At 43.9% G+C, this 19,863-nt stretch overlaps 1 long non-coding RNA gene across 1 annotated transcript in view; it reads right to left on the bottom strand.

The window, feature by feature from the left end:
* Positions 1-15,556, bottom strand: part of LOC135057836 (uncharacterized) — a 97,658-nt gene extending 82,102 nt beyond the window's left edge. The window contains exon 1 of the long non-coding RNA XR_010244401.1: positions 15,496-15,556. This is a non-coding gene — a long non-coding RNA (uncharacterized LOC135057836). The remainder of the gene's footprint in view (positions 1-15,495) is intronic.
* Between the last annotated feature and the right edge of the window lie 4,307 nt (positions 15,557-19,863).

The raw sequence follows: 19,863 nt of genomic DNA, 5'->3' as shown, positions 1-19,863 counted from the left end.
TACTCTGTCTGAGGAACTTGATACCTTGGACAAGGATACTATATTACTAACCCTGGGGCATATAAAAGACGCTGTCCTATATATGAGGGATGCCCAGAGGGACATTTGCCTACTGGGCTCTAGAATAAATGCAATGTCAATTTCTGCCAGAAGGGTCCTGTGGACTCGGCAATGGACAGGTGATGCCGACTCAAAAAAGCACATGGAGGTTTTACTTTATAAGGGTGAGGAATTGTTTGGGGACGGTCTCTCGGACCTAGTTTCCACAGCTACGGCTGGGAAGTCAAAATTTTTGCCATATATTCCCTCACAACCTAAGAAAGCACCGTATTACCAAATGCAGTCCTTTCGATCGCAAAGAGGCAAGAAAGTCCGAGGGGCGTCTTTTCTTGCCAGAGGCTGGGGTAGAGGAAAGAAGCTGCACAATACAGCTAGTTCCCAGGAACAGAAGTCCTCCCCGGCTTCCTCTAAATCCATCGCATGACGCTGGGGCTCCACAGGTGGAGCCAGGAGCGGTGGGGGCGCGTCTCCGAAATTTCAGCCACCAGTGGGTTCGCTCACAGGTGGATCCCTGGGCTATACAGATTGTGTCTCAGGGATACAAGCTGGAATTCGAAGTGATGCCCCCTCACCGTTACCTCAAATCGGCCCTGCCAGCTTCCCCCATAGAAAGGGAAGTAGTGTTAGCGGCAATTCACAAATTATATCTCCAGCAGGTGGTGGTACAGGTTCCCCTCCCTCAACAGGGAAGGGGTTACTATTCCACAATGTTTGTGGTTCCGAAACCGGACGGTTCAGTCAGACCCATATTGAATTTAAAATCCCTGAACATTTACCTGAAAAGGTTCAAGTTCAAGATGGAATCGCTCAGGGCGGTCATTGCGAGCCTGGAAGAGGGGGATTTTATGGTGTCTCTGGACATAAAGGATGCTTACATGCATGTCCCCATTTATCCACCTCATCAGGAATACCTCAGATTTGTGGTACAGGACTGTCATTACCAATTCCAGACGTTGCCGTTTGGTCTGTCCACGGCACCGAGAATATTTACCAAGGTAACGGCAGAAATGATGGTGCTTCTGCGAAAGCAAGGAGTTACAATTATCCCATACTTGGACGATCTCCTCATAAAGGCGAGGTCCAGAGAGCAGTTGCTGATCAGCGTAGCACACTCTCGGGAGGTGTTACAACAGCACGGCTGGATTCTGAATATTCCAAAGTCGCTGCTGATTCCTACGACGAGACTGCCCTTCCTGGGCATGATTCTGGACACAGACCAGAAGAAGGTGTTTCTCCCGGAGGAGAAGGCCCAGGAGCTCGTGACTCTGGTCAGAGACCTCTTAAAACCAAAACAGGTGTCGGTGCATCAATGCACGCGAGTCCTGGGAAAGATGGTGGCGTCATACGAGGCCATTCCCTTCGGCAGGTTCCATGCGAGGACCTTTCAGTGGGATCTGTTGGACAAGTGGTCCGGAACGCATCTTCAGATGCATCGGCTGATCACCCTATCCCCCAGGGCCAGGGTGTCTCTTCTGTGGTGGCTGCAGAGTGCTCACCTTCTCGAGGGCCGCAGGTTCGGCATACCGGACTGGGTCCTGGTGACTACGGATGCAAGCCTCCGAGGGTGGGGGGCAGTCACTCAGGGAAGAAACTTCCAGGGGCTGTGGTCAAGTCAGGAGACTTGTCTGCACATCAATATCCTGGAACTAAGGGCCATATACAACGCCCTGAGTCAAGCGGAGCCTCTGCTTCGCAACCAACCGGTGCTGATTCAGTCAGACAACATCACCGCAGTGGCTCATGTAAACCGCCAGGGCGGCACAAGAAGCAGGGTGGCGATGGCAGTAGCCACCAGAATTCTTCGCTGGGCGGAGAATCACGTGCAAGCACTGTCAGCAGTGTTCATTCCGGGAGTGGACAACTGGGAAGCAGACTTCCTCAGCAGGCACGACCTCCACCCGGGAGAGTGGGGACTTCATCACGAAGTCTTCACACAGATTACAAATCGATGGGAACTGCCACAGGTGGACATGATGGCATCCCGCCTCAACAAAAAGCTACAAAGGTATTGCGCCAGGTCAAGAGACCCTCAGGCGATAGCTGTGGACGCACTAGTGACACCGTGGGTGTTCCAGTCGGTTTATGTGTTTCCTCCTCTTCCTCTCATACCCAAGGTGCTGAGAATCGTAAGAAAAAGAGGAGTGAGCACAATACTCATTGTTCCGAAATGGCCAAGAAGGACTTGGTATCCGGAACTGCAAGAAATGCTCACAGAGGACCCATGGCCTCTGCCTCTCAGACAGGATCTGTTGCAACAGGGGCCCTGTCTGTTCCAAGACTTACCGCGGCTGCGTTTGACGGCATGGCGGTTGAACGCCGGATCCTAGCGGAGAAAGGCATTCCGGATGAAGTTATTCCTACGCTGATAAAGGCTAGGAAGGACGTGACAGCAAAACATTATCACCGTATATGGAGAAAATATGTTGCTTGGTGTGAGGCCAGGAAGGCCCCTACAGAGGAATTCCAGCTGGGCCGTTTCCTTCACTTCCTACAGTCGGGAGTGACTATGGGCTTAAAATTAGGGTCCATAAAGGTCCAGATTTCGGCCCTATCCATTTTCTTTCAAAAGGAACTGGCTTCTCTTCCTGAGGTTCAGACGTTTGTAAAGGGAGTGCTGCATATTCAGCCCCCTTTTGTGCCACCAGTGGTACCTTGGGATCTTAACGTGGTGTTGAGTTTCCTGAAATCTCACTGGTTTGAGCCACTTAAGACCGTGGAGTTAAAATATCTCACGTGGAAAGTGGTCATGCTATTGGCCTTAGCTTCGGCTAGGCGTGTGTCAGAGTTGGCGGCTTTGTCATGTAAAAGCCCCTATCTGGTTTTCCATATGGACAGGGCAGAATTACGGACTCGTCCGCAATTTCTGCCGAAGGTGGTGTCATCTTTTCATTTGAACCAACCTATTGTGGTGCCTGCGGCTACTCGTGACTTGGAGGATTCCAAGTTACTAGATGTAGTCAGGGCTTTGAAGATTTATGTAGCCAGAACGGCTGGAGTCAGGAAAACTGACTCGCTGTTTATCCTGTATGCATCCAACAAGCTGGGTGCTCCTGCTTCAAAGCAAACTATTGCTCGCTGGATCTGTAACACGATTCAGCAGGCTCATTCTGCGGCTGGATTGCCGCATCCAAAATCAGTAAAAGCCCATTCTACAAGGAAGGTGGGCTCTTCTTGGGCAGCTGCCCGAGGGGTCTCGGCATTACAGCTTTGCCGAGCGGCTACTTGGTCAGGTTCAAACACTTTTGCAAAGTTCTACAAGTTTGATACCCTGGCTGAGGAGGACCTTGTGTTTGCTCATTCGGTGCTGCAGTGTCATCCGCACTCTCCCGCCCGTTTGGGAGCTTTGGTATAATCCCCATGGTCCTTACGGAGTCCCCAGCATCCACTAGGACGTTAGAGAAAATAAGATTTTACTCACCGGTAAATCAATTTCTCGTAGTCCGTAGTGGATGCTGGGCGCCCGTCCCAAGTGCGGACTTCTTCTGCAATACTTGTATATAGTTATTGCTTAAATAAGGGTTATGTTATGTTTGCATCAGGTTGTCTGATGCTTTGTTGTTGTTCATACTGTTAACTGGGTAAGTTATCACAAGTTATACGGTGTGATTGGCTGGTATGAGTCTTACCCTGGATTCCAAAATCCTTTCCTTGTACTGTCAGCTCTTCCGGGCACAGTTTCCTTAACTGAGGTCTGGAGGAGGGACATAGAGGGAGGAGCCAGTGCACACTAGTAGTCCTAATTCTTTCTTAGAGTGCCCTGTCTCCTGCGGAGCCCGTCTTTTCCCCATGGTCCTTACGGAGTCCCCAGCATCCACTACGGACTACGAGAAATAGATTTACCGGTGAGTAAAATCTTATTTTTCTGCTCCATCATACTATTATGGATTTCTTCCATTGTTTTTTCTGTTGTGGTTTTAAAGATTTAGTTATTTCTCTTAGTCTGGTGGCTATAGGGTTGGGTGCGGGGGTCTATGGTATTTGTGTGTGTACCTGTCCCTATAGCACAGAATCAAGGGGGGTAATTCCAAGTTGATCGCAGCAGGAATTCTGATAGCAATTGGGCAAAACCATGCGCACTGCAGGGGAGGCAGATATAACATGTGCAGAGAGAGTTAGATTTGGGTGTGGTGTGTTCAATCTGCAATCTAATTTGCAGTGTAAAAATAAAGCAGCCAGTATTTACCCTGCACAGACACAAAATAACCCACCCAAATCTAACTCTCTCTGCAAATGTTATATCTGCCTCTCCTGCAGTGCACATGGTTTTGTCCAACTGCTAAAAAATTTCCTGCTGCGATCAACTTGGAATTACCCCCAAGGTTCTTGTTTGTTGGTTCATGTATACAATTGTCATTTAGCTGTAGATTGGTTGCACCATCCACCATGTCTTTTTTATGTGATTATATAAAAGTGTGTTGTTGTGAAAATATGTTATGCCTGGATGGCTCTTGGATCCCCCCATGAAGGAGGTTTTGTGTTTAAATTAGATGGTAATATGTGTAGGTTTAGAAATATGAGATGAGTTTATTACTATACCCAGTTTTTGGAATGTGTTTTGAGGGCTGTCTATAGTAGTGCATTAGATTGAGTGAATAAGATTAAGCTCAATAGGTAGCGGAGATGAGTTAGCCATCGGTTATTATATATTATACATTATACTTTATGTGGACTATTTGTCCATTATTGTATTTAACATCTTACATTTTATATAATAATTGTAATACAACTATATTACCGATGTGATTATTTAAAACGTATCGATTGAACGTTACTATGCATGAAATTATTTAGGTGATACCTCTGAACCGGAAGTAGTGGTGCTTCCGCGTCCGGACATGCGGAGGTGGAACGCACGCCGTGTCCGGACATGCGGTGGTAGAACGCATGCCAGGTCTGGCGCTGGTGGAAAGCACACCCTACACGGAGCGGAATACCACGCTAATCACTTGGAATGGGGGTATTTAAGAGGCATCCAGGGGAGAGGTATGTGACTTCTGCTGCAATGACTCTGCTATGCTGTTATGTTGGTGGCTTGTATTGGTGACATGCTTGACAAAGGTCCGGATGGACCGAAATGTCGCTGTGATTCTGTCTACATGCATATAATGAAGCCTTGCATTTGTAACTTTGTGAGTGTGATATAATAAATTTCCTTCAAGCACATTTATGGACTGGAGAGTGCCTACTTGTTAGAATCTATATACATCAGAATCACCTATTCAGGGGATCATCTGTGTAGAAACACCCCAAAGATGAACTTTGATGAGAGTGCGGGATTCCCCCATTGGATATATATATATATATATATATATATGTATATGTGTGTAGAGAGTAAACGGCGGCACTCATGCAGACTGTTTCAGTAGTATGAAGAAAAGTGTCCCTTTATTGCCTACATGTTTCGGGGAAGCTCCGTCCGAAACATGTAGGCAATAAAGGGACACTTTTCTTCATACTACTGAAACAGCCTGCATGAGTGACGCCGTTTACTCTCTGCCTGCATTGTCACCTTATGCTAAGCTGACTAGGAGGGCACCACAGCATATTGAATTTTGTACTTTGGAGTGCCAGAAAAATCTTTACATTATGTATGCTGGTGAGGTCCTGAGGAAGGGGCAGTGACCCCGAAAACATTTGACTCTGCTACCCAGAATATACTCTTTTCTACTATTACAAGTCTCCTGAGTGCCATTCTTTATTTGGAGTTAGATATATGTGTGTATATATATATATATATATATATATATATATATAAGTCCAAAGGTGCGGCACTCCTAGTGGCTTGAATAAAGAACAGCAGGGCATGCGTGTAGACGTTTCAATGCCTTTACTGCGGAATTGTCATCAGGTCTTTTTTGCCACAATAAAGGCATTGAAACATTGTCTACACTGCTGTTGTCCTTTATTCAAGCCGCTAGGAGTGCCGCACCTTTGGACTTTATGTGACTATTATTTGTGGAGGCACCCGGCACAGTAACGCGGTCTTAATGGGAGAGTCGGGCACTCTGGTATATATATATATATATATATATATATATATATATATAATTGAACCCATTATCATACATTTTTTATTACTTTGGTGGCACAGTGGAAATTGGTGGGGCAGTAGGTAATAAAAAGCTTCACTTGTTCCCCCTTCTACAGCCCTGCCTACACACCCAGAAATGCCTCCCCAATATTAAAATATGTAAAAAAAGGTGCCAATTCCAAATATATCTTTCGTCTTTCAAATTTGAAAAATTACTTAGTGTGCACACTTAATTTCATTTGTCAGGGCTCTGGGAAGTTCAAGGGAAATTGCTCATCTTCCACATTGTTCATCGTTCACATTGGTCATGCCCAGTGGCGGATCTTGCCACGGGCAAGCAGGACTTTTGCCCGGGGCGCCGCCTTTCGGAGGGCGCCAGCGCCATCCGGAGGGCGCCGCACCATGGCAAGATCCGCCACTGTGCAGTGTGCCCCCCAGCAGTGCTCCCCCGCTGTGCCCCCCCCCCCGCTGTGAGAAGGGAACCAGACGCTACGCGTCTAGTTTCCCTTCGTGGCGCTGGTCCCCCCCTCCGCTGTGAAGGGAATCAGACGCAAAGCGTCTAGTTTCCCTTCATGGAGAGGACATTTGCTGTGCGGTGCGCAATGATGTCATCGCGCACCGCACAGCATTGTGGCACAGACGCTAGGGGTCATAATTGACCTCTAGTGCCTATGCTGTGCTATGGGAGAGACGTCATGACTGATGTCTCTCCCATAGATCCGAGGAGAAGAGTGGCGCCGGCGGAGGTCTGCAGGTCTGGAATCAGGAGCGGGGTATAGTAAGTATACTTTGTTTGTTTTTTGTTTTTTTCCCCTTTCAGCGGCGCTACAAATGGGGGCGTGACTGACCCCGTCCCCGTATTAGGCCACGCCCCTATCTTTTGCCCGGGGCACCACAAGGGCAAGAACCGGCCCTGGTCATGTCTTCTAGTGTGTAGGGCCCAATAGGGTATATTCAATAGCATCCAAATCCGGGCTTTGCAATTGGACAGAAATAGAATGTTTCAGTCAGTCCTGCTGCTAAACAGTAAACTGATGGTGAAAAATAAGCCGACGCAGTGGCTGTGAATGCTGATGAGAAGCCTCAGTATCAGTGCAGTGGGAACACTGTTCCTGCCTATTCACAGGTGAATCTGCGGCTTAAACTCACCACTGGTTAAGCTTGCACTATACATCACAGTGAGCCCATGATACATGGGTGAGACCCCAATCCTCTTTCCACTGTATTGCTAGCTGCTCATTAACTGGAGCATTACCTATTTAAGGCTATTATCAAGCATGTGTTACAAGCTGATATGTTTATAGAAGGCTAATACTTATCTTGAGATTGTGGTGAAAATTATATTATATATACATTACTTTTTAACACATTCCCGGGAGTGTCATTGATATTTTATGATTTTACTTTGTTGCTTAATTGATATGTGCTTTTAAAAAAATAAATTCTATATACTATTTTGATAATCTATTGGTATTTTTGCTGATGTGTGCAACGCTACCCACTACCTTTTTAGAGCCAGGAGTCAGATGAAGGCTGCACACTGAAGTGCAGGCAGTGGGAGCAGACACACAGAGGGACGCTAGCAGAGTCATGCTGGGCAGCAGCAGCACCACGTGTTGTGGAACAGGTCAGTCCAATACGTTATGTGCACACTTACATACCACTACCTCACACGTGCCCCTTTGAGATCACCAGCCAGGGACAAGTACAAGTGCCTTATACCTGCTCCACTCTAAGCCCTGCACATTGTAACTGTAAACTACCTACAGGAGAGACATTTTGCTAATATTAAAGTATACAGTACAGCTTTTACAGCTTGGAGACACCCTATGCATAGTACCTTTAATTGCTTATTGTGGACCAAGCACAAGCCCCTGATCCAGCTGTTAAATTGTGCAAACCATACCTCAGTTTATGGTACTGAAAGTCCAGGCAAAGGGACAATGTTATTGTTTCTACAGTCGACAGAGACTATGGTTTCTTTAAGAGTAAATTCTACGTTTAAAAGTGTTCTTCATACATTTGGAACAGCACTTTTCTATTTTACGGTTAATGTATAAACAGGTCAGCGAGCCACCTCACTGTATACAGTCAACACTCAGCATTACAAAATCCAAGTGCCTCCTCATACCTCCCTCCCATCCAGCCTTTTATATGCACCGACACAAGAACTGGCCTGGGGAGATTACGAGGTTATTTTTTCTTTTTTGGGAAGTCTGTAAAGGTTGGATACTTGGTTGGACACTTTTTATGGGACTTATTTTACTTGCAGATTCATTGTGTATTTTGTCTTGTTTTGCATTGTTTATGCTGAATGTTATGACGTTTAGTGTATGTTTATATCCGTACATTTTCAGGCATAATATTTGATTGAATATTTTCCAGTTATAGTGTATAACAGTCACAGTGCAGATCGCTATTGAGCATTTAGGGGTCTATTTACTGAGCCTTCAGTAGACATAAAGTGCACGGTGGAGATAAAGTGTACCAGCTCCTAACTGTCATTTTCAAATGCAGCCTGTGACATGCCAGGTAGTTGATAATTGGCTGGTACTTTATCTCCATGCACTATATCTCCATCTAAAGGTGGGTACACACTAATAGATATATCTGCAGATCAATTGATCTGCAGATATATCTATGGATGGATCGGGCAGTGTGCTGTGCATACACACTGCCCGATCCGTCAGGGACTGACGTCATGAACTGGGCGGGCGTATACACCCGCCCGCCCAGTTCAGATGTCAATCACCGCCGGCCCCCGCAGCATGTGTACGGGTGGTCGGCCGACCGCACCGTACACACACAGCGACGCGCCAATATATCAGTAGATATATTGGCCGTCGGCTGTGCTGCGGGGCCGACGCGATACATCTGTGAACGACGGAGTTCACAGACGTATCGGCCGTACACACTGGCCGACGGTCCCGCGATATATCGGCCGATCAAGAGAACGGCCGATATATCGACCAGTGTGTATGGGCCTTAAGGCTTAGTAAATAGACCCCTTAGTCTCATAATATTTAATTAGAGTGCTCAAAGTACTGTGAAGTATAACAGTAACAAGTATAATTAATACTAAGAAAGTATTTGCAAATTGTGATATTGAAATTGCACAGTTTATACTAAGGTTAAGGCCCTATAGCAGGCCTGGCCAACCTGTGGCTCTCCAGCTGTTGTAAAAATAAAAGTCCCAGCATGCATACCCTCCAACTGTATCTTTTTGTCAGGTGCAGTACCTTTTTTTGTGGTCTGTACCGATTTTTGTCTCTTCAAACTTCCATTGAAAGTGTAGGAAAAGGGGCGTGGCCACACCCTCTTTACCCGTGGCCATACCCCCCTTTCCTAATTTGTACTGATTTTTCTGTGTAAAATGTTGGAGGGAATGCAGCATGCCCTTCAACACTTTTGCTATTAGGAAACGCTAAAACTGTGGCAGAGCATGCTGAGATGTGTAGTTTCACAACAGCTGGAGAGCAATAGGTTGGCCAGGCCTGCCCTATAGTGTTGCCAATAGCAATGGCCAAGGTTAAGTGTACTAAAGTGTTTTTATTATTGAGACCCATATTGGGCCTAGTCAATGAAAGGTTGTATTGCACTGCATGTTATTGACACCTTTCTATCGTTACAGATTCATAGTGACGGTGTGATCCCATTTTATAAACTATTATGTCACTTTACTATTGGTTTCATCCCTGCGTTGGGGATTTGGGGGTTCTCTGTTCCTCTGTCATGCCGTGACAGGAAGAAGAGTCTCTAGGGACAACAGGTATGATCCACATTACACACGCACCGCTACGGTAGTATGTACCCTGGAACCAGGGCTGATTCTAGCCAATTTGGCTCCCAGTGCGAGATGTAAAAATGTGCCCTCCCATCGACATTAAAAATGCGCTCCTCCATAGATATAAGAAACACAAATTTGCGTGAGCGCTCCTAATGAGGGTGCGTGACTTCGCTACAATGGGCATGGTCTTGCTAAAATTGCCATGGTCTCACCTGAAAAGACTACCTTACACCCCAGTATTTGAACCTGCACCTACAGACCTCAGCCACAACAGGGAAATAGATTTCACCATATTAAGCCCCACACAGTAATGCCCCCTGCACCATATTATGCCACACACCACAATGCCCGTGATACATTATGACCTACAGTAAAGCTTCTAATTACTTTTAAATTACCTGCTCGTTGCCAAGGGTTTCACACGTTGGGTGTCATGCACGTTGTCATGCTTGTTGCCAGGGGTTTCATGATCTAGGATCCATGCTCGTTGCCAGGGGTTTCATGCTCTGAGACAGGTGTCATGATCGTTGCCAGGGGTAATGCTCATTGTCAGGGCTCAGGGGTGTGTAATGCTAGTTGCCAGGGGTGTGTAATGCCAGGGGTGTGTAATGCTAGTTGCCAAGGGTGTGTGATGCGCTGGATTGTGTGCTAGTTGCCAGGGGTGTGTAGTAACAGGGGGGGTAGTCTAATGCTAGTTGCTATGGGTGTGTAATGCTAGTTGCCAGGGGTGTGTAGTGCTCATTGTCAGGGGTGTGTACAGCACCTGCCCACCCACATCTTCCTCCTGCCCGCCCGCCAGCAGCTCCTGCCCGCCATTTGCTCCCCTTCTCCCCCTCCTCCCCATCATTAGTACTCTGCTCGGGGGCGGGGTTTTGTGAAATGACATGTTGCATCGTGACGTCACGACGCAAATGCATCATTACGTGAAACTCTGCCCTCCAAGCGAAGTACTAATGACGGGGAGGAAGGAGAGCACCCGGAGCATGCAAAAGGGCTGGCCCGCCGCAAGAAACATCACTGCCTGGAACTAAGGTACTTCTTTATAATTCCTCCTCTTCCCGCCCCCTACACCCCATACTAACTCTCCCTGATTCCCACCCCATCTCTTTTCCCTTTTTTCCTGCCTGTTCGTTGTACATGATGTTGAAAGTTTTGATCACTGTAATTAATCCAGGGGCAAATGCAGGATTAGTAGATGGGGTTTACACACATATACATATGTACATACATATATATATATATATATATATATACATATACTTAGAACACATGGACATACACACACAAATAGTACATAGAAGACATGCAAACACACACACATAGAATACATACATACATACAGACATACACATACATATGAACACACTTAGAACATATACACACAAACACATACGCACAAACACACACACACACACACACACACACACACACACACACACACACACACACACACAAACATAGAACACATAGAACACACACACATACATATAAACATACATATGCACACACTTATACACACACACACACACACACACACACACACACACACACACACACACACACATACCAACACACAATAACATTTACTTTTGGTGCCTGAAGGAACAGGGCGCCAGGAGGTGAAGACGTTGATGGTGGGTTAGGCAGGGTCACACACTCACTCTTCATCACCATTACATAATTCCGTGATTCACGGGTCATCGCAGAGGGGGCAGAGCCAGTATGACAATTCAGTGAGAATTGCATCATATTGACACACATCATATTGTCCTTCACTCTCCCTTTTTTTTCATATGCCTCCTCGCTCTCCCCCATTTTATTCTACTATATGAAGAATAATAAAGGAGAAAAAAAAGAAATGCAGGTAGTTTGGCTGTTATTGTGGAAAAGGCAAGACATTGCTTGCTAAACAGAGCAAATAATCTAACAATGGCCCTCATTCCGAGTTGTTCGCTCGCAAGCTGCTTTTAGCAGCTTTGCACACGCTAAGCCGCCGCCTACTGGGAGTGAATCTTAGCATAGTAGATTTGCGAACGAAAGATTAGCAGATTTGCGAATAGACACTTCTTAGCAGTTTCTGAGTAGCTCGAGACTTACTCGGCATCTGCGATCAGTTCAGTCAGTTTCGTTCCTGGTTTGACGTCACAAACACACCCAGCGTTCACCCAGACACTCCCCCGTTTCTTCAGACACTCCCGCGTTTTTCCCAGAAACGGCAGCGTTTTTTCGCACACACCCATAGAACGGCCAGTTTCTGCCCAGAAACACCCACTTCCTGTCAATCACACTACAATCACCAGAACGAAGAAAAAACCTTGTAATGCCGTGAGTAAAATACCTAACTTAATAGCAAATTTACTTGGCGCAGTCGCACTGCGGACATTGCGCATGCGCATTAGCGACTAATCGCTCCATTGCGGAAAAAAAATAACGAGCGATCAACTCGGAATGACCACCAATATTCACAACATTCCATTTGGTGCAATATTTAAGGGGACTGCAGAAACTTGGAAATGGAATAAACATATCACCCCTTCACTGAAGAGAAGAATTAGATTCCAAAAAGTATGAGAAAACAACAAGCCCCAAAAAATTGCAATATGGCTTATGATAAACAGATGTCAGTATAGGTCCCTTAGATTTAAACTCATGTTAAAGTGTAGTTTGTGGATCATACTATGACATGATTCACATTTACCATACCATTACAGTAAAACACAATCAAACTATACTTTGTATATTTGTAATGTTTCATTTAAAAATGTTGTGTTTGTTCCTATCACTCGTTCCTAGATAATAGATGTACTGCATTATATAATAAATATTGAACCAGTAAAAAGTTGCCTGTGCTGTGTGTAGATGTCCAGTGAACAGTAAATTATGCGGTATTTGTAGTACGGTTTTCCTTTAACGATTGCAAATCCACATACTTCCTATATATACTGTTTTCAGTATTTTGTTTTGTATTATTTTACTGCAAAAAAATTGTCAAAATCTAACATGTTATGCTTTTAAAGTATGAAAAATAGCCTGCAAATGATTTCTTCAAGGTTATTTTGTGCTTCAGTGTTTATTTTGTAAAAGGATAGATTCCTTGGAGGCATTTTGCTTATAAAATAGTTTGCCCATAATTTTACTTTGCATATGTAAACCTTGACAGCAATTGAATAGTCTTTGAGCCAGGGAAATCTGCCTGTGGGTGTAATTAGCATAAAGCCTCGGGTGTAATGAATTATATTGTACAGTATTATAGTTTCTGTGTGTGCTGCTTAGATTTTCTATTATCTTTGAAAATTAATGAGCTGATATTATTAAGTGTTTAGATACAATGTGAACTGAACCATTTACTTAATTCCTATCATAAGTCAATGTGATTCAGATCTTTTATATAGTGCTGTTATACATCATATAAATGACAATGAAATGGAAAGAATATTTTAAATGAGTGTTCTGCAAATATACAAATTTGCCCAAAATAAGTATAATAATTTAATCTTCTCTTTACACTTATATGCTAATGGTGGTTTTCTTATAATTGAAGCATGCCTGCTATTTACCAAAAGTTGAACGCTGTATTCTGCAGTACCCCTTTTATTCTCAATGGGTCTTGGGCAATTTACCAACCTCAGAAAATGCTAGGTTTTTATAGCTTGGGCCTATAGCTAATGCCATATTCAGATGGCATTAACTCCTGTAGTAATGTGTGTGTGTGTGTGTGTGTGTGTAGTGATGAACAAGTTTTTTGTGGGTTAAAGTTATCACTTGTACAGCCTTGTATCATCATGATTTAAATAAATAGACATGTTAATCTGTTATCGCTAACCAATGTTAACTAGCGTAACAAAAGTGTGGAGCTTAATATAAATAGACCACTATGGGCCTGATTCTGAGTTGCATGCAAAATTAAAAGCAGTAGCTCTTATTGACAGTCGCCCGTCTGCACAGATGTGCACAGCACATTTTATTAGATTGTGCACTGCCAGAAGGGCGTGTCTAGCACTGCCGACTGGGCATGAGAAAGAGGTGAGAGAAAGGAGAAAGAAAGAAAGAAAGAAAGAGAGAGAGAGGGAGGGAGAGAGAGAGTGGGAGAGAGGGAGAAAGAGAGGGAGAAGAGAGAGGGAGAAAGGAGAGAGTAAGATATATGGATAGGAAAGTAGAGGAAGGGAGAGAGGGGAGAGAGACTGGGGCGTAGACAGCTATATTCCAGATGAGGCAAGATTCTCCCAGTCCCACAGTACGTTTGTCCTATGCTGTATACTAGACAGACCTCCTGCAGTCACTTCTATCACAGGCTGCTCCTGCAGTGTCTTTACCCAGTCACACTGTCACACAAGGGGAACATACACTACCTTGTTACACACTGGGCACCTCTCTGCACCTACACACCCCTGATAGGTTGCTGGCTCTCAGGCACTGCTTCATCAAGCAACTCACAGCAGTTACAGCAGCCCTCATGGAATTTGTAGTTAATCTTTTACTGCTCAGAGTCTGAGCAGTAAAAGATAAACTACAAATCCCATGCCACCTGGCTGGCCGGGTGCCTTGGGCTGACAGCTGACTGTATGTGGCTGGCACCTGCAGCTCATCCTGGCCTCTGCTCTGCATCGAGCTGCTCTATTTCCTGTGGTATCAATAGGTTGGCAGGGCTTGGTATTTGTTTAATGGAGGGAGATCACCCTTATCCTCCTGGGCACACTCTATGCCTGTCTGCAAGTAACTGCACATGACCTACAAACTCTTTCTCCTATTTACATCTGTGCAGGGAGTGTGCAGGGAATGTCCAAACTAGGACACCCATGCCCGCTGTAATACAGATTGATGCGTCCTTATATGTCACCATCAGTTGCACCATCGAAAATTGCACCAGGCCTTTGGCAGGTGCAGTGTCTATGCTTTCGGCTGTGTGCCTGTAAATGCAGCTGCCTGCATTGATACGCCTGTAACGCTCCCATAATACAGCCAACGAATGGACGATTTTTGCATGCACAAGCAGCCACTTCTCATTCACCACTAGGAATGCCCATCACCTTTCCATCACACCGCTGTCCCGATCGCAACTTTGTGTGCACACTCAGAGTAACGCATGCACCATAGGAGAGTTCAGAATCTTTCATACATGTGCAGTTGCAAATAATCGGTGAACTAAGTGACAATCGCCATTGCATGGGGATTGCGTGCAACTCAGAATCAGGACCTATGTGTCAGACATATTTGGGTTATATTTTTAATTTAGATTTCATTACTTATATTTTTAACGTTTTTGTTGTTGTTTAAAACTACAACCTATAAAAAAAAATATTGTGTTTACTGCAGTTATAACCACCACCTCCCGGCGTGCAAAGGCCACTTGTGTATTCTAGGATGTGTTTACTTGTGAGTGAGCTTAGTCAAATTTAATTGATGCAATAGGAGAGATTTCTGTCAGCCTTTAGCAATGAAGAGACATTTTGAAAAGCAAAGTGTGGAGACTTCATATATTTCCATATAAGATCTTGTTATGCTCCTGCCTAGAAGATATATGCTCATCAGAAGTCATCGTTTCAGCTACAAGTAGTTTACTTTATATTAGTAAACTTAGGAAACTGATCAAATGAAGAGTGCAAGTTAAAACACTGACCTGGTTAAAGAAATGTTCTTTGTTCATGTACAGAAAAATATGTAGAGAAAAATGTCTGCAAGCAAAGACTTGTAGTCAGTTCTCCTGTTAATTATTAATAACCTTGGTGTAGACATGGAGAGAAAATCCTGGCTGATGAAACTAAATTATGTAAGGGATTAAAAAGCAGAGTACAAATGTAAAGATGACCTTGGATAAACTACAATTATTTCTATAAATTAACATAGAAGGATGAAGAATAACATTTATGTGTCTCAAGGTCGATTGTACAGTAAAGGCTAACAAAAGCATATAGAGTCTCTTCTTATCCAATAACTGCCACAGATAATATCCAGTAACTTTAAGATTTACTAAGCAGGACCAGGTGTCAAATATTTAAAAATGTAAAGTCAAATTCAGCTCAAGTTAGGTTTAATGAACATTAAAACCCAGTTTTATGGTGGCGATATCAGTCTCAAGCTGGATACGCATAAGATGATCTGTACAAGCTTTCTGGCTGGAAACAAAATCTGCTAAATTGACCATTTGCTCCCAAACACAGGAAAACAGACAATAATGGTCATTCACACAAATAGTTTTTTTTTTTTTTTACGCCATTCGTATCATTGTTGGAATTTTTTCATAGATACATGCAAATAAAAGAGAAATGCCACAAAGTGTAATGTAATTCACAAAGGAATGTTTCAATATTGCAATACAGTAAACCCAGTGGGGATAGAGGGTGTACAAAACTCACTTTGCTATTATAAAAGTATCTTTACATGCTTCAGAGCAATAACACATGTAGCTCTTACTGGTGCTGTGTGAGCTATCTGTTCACATTTAGGTACTTTTGGTGATGGACCAATTAATACAAAATTGAAGTGGCATACCTCACTTTCACTAAAAATAATTCTGTAGCATGTGCAAGCACTCAGACGAACACTCTGCATGCTGCAACACCGCTGGTAATTCTTATCACGCCACCATCAGCACACCATTGAACGCACATCAACCTATTTCAGGTGCAGTTTCTCCGTCTGACTATGGGCTCCATGGCAGCGGTGGTGCATCTGGGAACGCAGCCACTTTCACTGACATGTCTGTGACACTCCCATAAAACGTCCATGAGACTTTTTTGGCATTGACGTCAGGCGACCTTACATTCACCAACCAGGAGCACCCAGCACTTTTCCGTCCTATTTGTGATACCGTCTGTGCTGTAGAAGTTTTAAAAATGTCTGGCAGATTGATATGCATGTAGATTACATACTGGTATTGAATAGGAACAGGTCTGGTATGAAAAATTCAAATACATTGACTTGAAAATGATGCAAAGAAACATTGGTAGTGTTCAATTCCAGGAAATAAAGGTGTGTATGATAATATATATTACATTACAAAACAGTCCTTACTGCATAGTGTGATACCCTGTAGGTACAGTTAAATGTGTGTGGATGTAGCGTACTAACCTGGTCCAGTTGCATCTCTTCTTCTGCCAGGTAGTCAGACTGCGGTCTCCATGACAGGTTCATTCGCTGCTTTCAAAAAGTGTAAAAGAAGTACAAGTCCAGGCGATGATAATGAGAGTTAAGGTCTCAACGGGAGGTTGTTTTATTTAAATGTGGTAGCAAAGGGAATGGACACTACCTGTAGGGTGGTTCCATGGTAATAAAGAACGAAAGTGTATGGGAAACAATAAAATCATCAATGTATCCATTCTGAAACACCTGACATACACTTATTACTCAAATTCAGGTATGTGCAATACTCTCAGTGGGTGTGGATCATAGAGTCGACAGTAACTAGGTTGACAGTCCTTAGGTCGACCACTATTGGTCAACAGTGACTAGGTCAACACTGAGATGGGTCGACACAGTAATTAGGGCGACATGGAAAAAAGTTGACATGAGTTTTTAATTTTTTTGATGTTTGTTTTGTTTATAAAGTGACCGGGATCCCCAATTAGTGAATCGTATCCCCTCGCATGGCTCGCTTTGCTTGCCATGCTTCGGGCAAGGTACCTCCCTCTGCTACCGCTGCACTCGGCACAGGTTACTATTTACAATCGTAGTCCACATGGATCGTAAAGTATGAAAAAGTTTAAAAAATTAGAAAAAAAGTTGAAAACTCATGTCGACCTTTTCATGTGTCGATCTTTGCCATGTCGACCTAGTGACCAGGTCGAACAATATTGGTCGACCTAATAAGTGTCAACCTAAGTGCTGTCGACCTAAAGACCGGATACCCTCTCAGTAATCCTAGGAACTTCAATATGTATTAACATATAATAATAGCACGTTTTCAGCACTTTGCATCCAAAGAAAATATATCAACATTGCAATGTGTATATTAAATGTGTACTGTCTCAGAATACTACTTATCTATGGCCAGAAATATATGCACACCATCATAATACGGACATTCATTTAATACTAATAATAATAATTTTATTTATATAGCGCTCTTTCTCCAATAGGACTCAAGACGCTTAACAGATACATAGCATAATATAGTACAGAAAATAATGAAGTATATTTTCATAAAATACAAAAGCAAGCAGATACTAAAAGGGACATTATGGAAATGCTTGAGTAAACAGGAAAGTCTTGAGTCTACTTTTGAAGGATTCTATAGTTGGGGCCTCTCGCACTGTGCGGGGAAGTGAGTTCCATAGAGTCGGAGCCGCATGACTAAAAGCCTGACCCCCAGATGAATTACGGGAGATTCTAGGTACTGCTAAAAGTCCTTCATCTACAGATCGCAGTAATCGAGTGGGGCAGTATGGGATCAGAAGCTGCTTCAGGTACCTTGGGCCCTGGTCATGTAGTGCTTTGAAACTCAGTAAGCCAATCTTGAAGATGATTCGCCATCTTATAGGCAGCCAGTGAAGGGAGAAGAGGATGGGTGTTATGTGGCTATAACGGGGCTGGTTGGTTAACAGCCTGGCAGCTGTGTTTTGCACCAGCTGTAAGCGGTGCAATTCTTTTGCTGGGAGACCAAGGTAGAGGGCATTACAGTAGTCTAATCGAGATGATACAAATGCATGTATGACTTTTGGCAGATAATCTGAGGGAATTAAGTGCTTGATTCTGCCTATGTTCCTCAGGTGAAAGAATGAGGATTTGATTGTGGCTGATATCTGATGTTTAAGTGTCAAGCAACCATCCAGGACAACGCCAAGATTCCGCACACGATCAGTGGTCTGTAATTCTGAATCCCCAAGTGTAAGTCCAGTTGGTTGGCTATGCTACATTCTTGTCCTTTGATGTTGCAGTCGTATCATAAGGACCTCTGTTTTATCCGGGTTCAGTCGCAGCCAACTGGCGCTCATCCTCTCCTGTAGCTCAGCTAGACAGCCATTTAAGGTTGCTATTGGGTTATCAGTGCCCGGAGCAAAGGACAAGTACAGTTGTGTATCATCTGCATAGCAGTGGTAGACCTTGCCATGGCACCTGATTATTATGCCCAACGGGAGCATGTATACTGCAAAAAGCATGGGTGATAGTATAGAACCTTGTGGGACACCACATGGCAATGGCACTGATGGTGATGAGTATAATCCAGACGATACTATCTGTGACCTGCCTGTGAGAAATGATTTGAATCAGCTTAGGACTATGCCATCCAGACCACAGAAATGTATCAGTCGCTCAATCAGGAGCCCATGGTCCATGGTATCAAATGCTGCAGGTGTTGGTGTTCTTGTTTCTTGAAGTACCTAGGTGTGTAGCTCACCATATCTTTGACCAACTGTTCACTGCAAACTTTCATCACCTTTCAGAGAAAATTCAATGAGATCTTGGGACCTTGAGGGGCCACTTCATATGTTGGATTTGCTGCATTAATGCTATCAAAATGAATGTCCTCCTGAGATTATTCTATTTCTTTCAGATGCTTCCAGCCCATGTCCCCTACCTTTTTATGTCTAACCTCTTAACACTTAGTGTCTAGATTTATATTGTCTTGTAAGACATCCAGGGTAAATATTTGGGTTCTCTGTCATCACTTCAAAGAGCCTGGCTCCCCCTAATTTCCAAAAATGTTATTTAGCAGCTCACCTTAGTCAAGAGTCTGGCTCATGCTAATTTCCATCAGATAGCATGGGATAAACTAGAGGCCAACTTTCTTGACCTTCTTTCTCCATACTCACTTTATAATATGCAACCCAGACACAGACCACTTTCTTCTTGACTAACCCCCTACCCTATGCTTTTCTCTTTCAATATTGGGTTACTGCAGTAGAGTATTTTCTCTGATCCAAAATCACTTTCCCCTACCACCTCTATGAAATACTAAGGTGTTTCCATACAGAGTTGACCCTAAACTCTTTGCCTATTGGACCAGACACAATATTAAAACAATACTCCTCTACGTGTATTTCCTGAG

The sequence above is a fragment of the Pseudophryne corroboree genome, chromosome 3 (genome assembly GCF_028390025.1).
Source record: "Pseudophryne corroboree isolate aPseCor3 chromosome 3, aPseCor3.hap2, whole genome shotgun sequence".
Taxonomy (NCBI): Eukaryota; Metazoa; Chordata; class Amphibia; order Anura; family Myobatrachidae; genus Pseudophryne; species Pseudophryne corroboree.
This window is presented reverse-complemented; position numbering and strand designations above follow the sequence as displayed.